Raw genomic sequence first — 3,607 nt, 5'->3', positions numbered from 1 at the left:
GAAAAAAAAAAAAAAAAAAAAAAAAAAAACCCAAGACTTGTAGATTACAAGTCAAGTGCTTAAACCCCTGAGCCACCGACGCTTCTCTACAGTCACTCTTAAAAAAATCAATGAATAAACATTCGAAACGATCTTTATAAAATAAATGAGCATAACGTCTTCATAAAAGTTTTAAAGGCGACAAACACTTTGAAAATTTTCAAATTGTTAAATTTTTCTGTGTATGTAAGCAGAAAAATTTCTTACAATCAATATTGATGTCAAAAATTCATTATCAAATTGTGTAAAGGTTCAAACTCATCCACTCGATGGCAATTATATTTACACAGACAACTATTTTCCAAGTAAATACTAAAAATAAAAGCATAAACACAAAGATAATCCCCGGGAAGCGTTTCTGTACACGCTGTCAGTTTTTCTGCTCATTAGTGTAATAACTTGAGTCGACTTTGATTTATGATTCGTTAGAGCTGCTTTTGCGATCTCAAAATTGCAGTAAAATATTTTCATCTGACTAATATTAATGCGAAAGTTTGGATGGATGGATGTTACGTATCTCTAAAACTGCTTAACAGATCTCGATTAAAGGCATAGACGGAGAAGATGGTCTGAAAGAATACAGGCTACTAACAATATTTTTTGGTAGTAGCGCAAACGGAGTCGCGGGCAAATCCTATGTATTATATAGCAACTGTAATAATAAGCATAAAATCGTCTTAAAAGTTTATTTCTATCCAATCCAATTAAATATTTCTTCATAATTCCAAAGTATTTTTTCTGTTTGTCTTGCGAATATAACATCGTTTCATGGAAACATTTCTAAGAAGGTAAATATTAAACATTCAAAGAAAAATACCCTCTAATTATTCGTAAAACATCCTTCGATCCTCGCTCAAGGACTTTGTTCTTATAGGGATTTAAACTTAATTTAAAAAAAATATTTTTACATTATCTAAGTTTATTGTTATACTTTGATATGAAAGAATATTTATTCACTAAGTAACAAGATTGGAATACGGCTGCAAACACATAAACCGAAGAAAGAATGGATGGATGGAGGATGTAAAATCAGATATGACAGCTAAATGATTCATAGAAGAGATATATATACATACATATTATGTGCTGATAAAATGACGTTATCACAAAACAATTGCAAGCTATGGTTATACTCTTTACTTTCCCTAACTAGTTTAAATTTTAAGATTGAAAAAATATAACGAACTTGTTTTCGCTCGCGATTCCGACAGCTTGAAATTGAAATAAAAAAAGTGAGTACTGTAAGCTTTCTTCCGGACAATCCTCTACATCTATACCAAATTTCATCGAAATCCGTTCAGCCGCTGCAAACTCTAACAAACATCCATCCATCTAAACTTTCGCATTTATAATATTAGTATGAAATATGATATTATGATTGACAAAGTAGACTAAATCTTATGCAACACTATCAGGGGAAGAAAGATCTAAGAAAAAAAAACCAACATTTAATAAACATAAATAAAAACATTGTATAAAATTGATGAAGACGGAACATTACAAACTTTCTAATTACTTCTGCCGTCGATCGTAGCGTGGAAATGAAAAAAGTTTTTTTTTTAAACATGCGTTGATATCTTTACCATCGTTGTTAAGTTCTGTAAAAACCGAACAAAATAACATAAGTAAATAGTAGGTAACATTTTTTATAAGTAAAAAAATCGTTCTCATACAAAAAAAATCGTCCTGTCCTACGCACTTGTATACACGTGTACACCATCAATATAACGAATGTTATTCAAGAAGCAATCATTATTAAAATTAAGCTTATAGAATTGTATTTCTATAAAGACTCATGCTTTATTCAAACCACGTTTGTTTGCGAGATCTCATTCGTACGGGTTTGTTTAGAAATTATTTAGATCAAAGATTTAACGGAATATTCTTGGATAAATGTAAATATTTTTTTTGCCTTTATCTGGTTCAAATTGAGATCAGTTTAACCGGAATTAACCAGATCGATTTAAATACAATTAGTATGTTCATCATCTCCCCTGCCTTATCCTACTCCCGTAGGGTCGGCGCACCGGGTTTTCATCCTCCAAAGCACTCTATCATCAGTCATCTCAGTCATCACTCCCTTCTTGATCATGTCACTTTTCACGGAATCCATCCATCTCTTTCTAGGTCTACCTATACCGGTGTACCCCTCCATAACTAACGTCCGTAAATACAAGTAATAGTTATGTTACCAATATTAAAAAGAGGAATGTATTTTTGAAATAAGTCAAGAAGTACTGGGTCGATGTCAATTTTTTTTTCATTATTAGAAAGCTACGTTAGTCAACAACAGCTTTCTTACCAATATTATAAATGCGAAAGTTTAAATGGATGTTTGTTAGTTTGTAGACTAAACAGCTGAACGGATCTCGGTGTCATTTGGCATATTAAGACTAATTACTTTTTTTTATTTCACGCGAAGGAGTCGCAGGCGGAAGCTAGTTATAATATAAAACCGAATTCCGTTATTAATGAATAATAAAAAGAATAAATTGATTTTGATATGAAAAATATAATGTTTAAAATCTGAATAAACAGTGACTTGACGGCACTTTTAATTAATTTTGCTGTTAATTGGCGTCTGTACAGTATCGTTGTTACTATCAACAGAATTAATAATTCTACTCACGTGACAAGGTGGGAGAGTTTGGGTAAACAAGAAACTAATCTCGAAGTTAACTGGGGATGTTAAACAAGTCGATACTCGGTAAGGTCACATTGAAGTCGTATATTAGTTTACTACTTGGTTTAATTAAAGTCCAGGGTTTAAGTTCATAGTTAGTACCAAGATAATGTACTAGTTTTTATTCCTGTGCGATAGTTTTAATTAACTTTTATCTCATCTATTAAGGACCTGTCCCACCACTGACTGATAGAGGCTCAGATAGTTTAAAAATGACATAACTGTCAGATAAGGGTCAAAATCTGATATTTCCATCACATGTTTTACACGTTGGATTGTTATCAGACAATTTACAATTCGGTGGGACAAGCCTTAAGCCTCTTTTATACTTTAAAAATCAAATATTCACTAAAACATCTTTAGAAGCTCTATTCTTGGTTAGAGCTTTACGGGAGCTTTTGTGTCTCCTAATTTAAATTGTGTGTGTCACCGCAGCGAGCTTTCCTATGATTATGTGAGGAATACCTAATTATGTTGCCGCTGAGGTTTCTAATTACGAAATACTTCACACACGACTGATGTTAATACCGAACTTTGTGTGGGTTTTCTAAATATGCAGCCATCCCTCACTGTCTCCAATAAAGACAACCAAAAAGTTTTACAGTAATAAATATTATCTATCTATACAAAAAGAAATTAGAATGTTCGAATATAGACAAGTTATAATATTTCGTGAATATAATGTGTTAACGTTGACAATGAAAGAAAAATGAAATTTTTCCGTCTATCTGCGTTCCGCGTAATCTCCAGAACGGCTGGACTGATTTTAACGGGTCTTTGACCAAAAGGTAGCTAATACAAGCGGGAATGTTATAGGCTAATTTTTAAATAGATGAAGTCGCAGACAACTGCTAATATTCCAAAAGTTTGAGACCTCTTATAAAT

This window comes from Papilio polytes, unplaced genomic scaffold, assembly GCF_000836215.1.
Source record: "Papilio polytes unplaced genomic scaffold, Ppol_1.0 DF824191.1, whole genome shotgun sequence".
Classification (NCBI taxonomy): Eukaryota; Metazoa; Arthropoda; class Insecta; order Lepidoptera; family Papilionidae; genus Papilio; species Papilio polytes.
The sequence above is the reverse complement of the archived record's forward strand: the minus strand, read 5'-3'. Positions refer to the sequence as shown.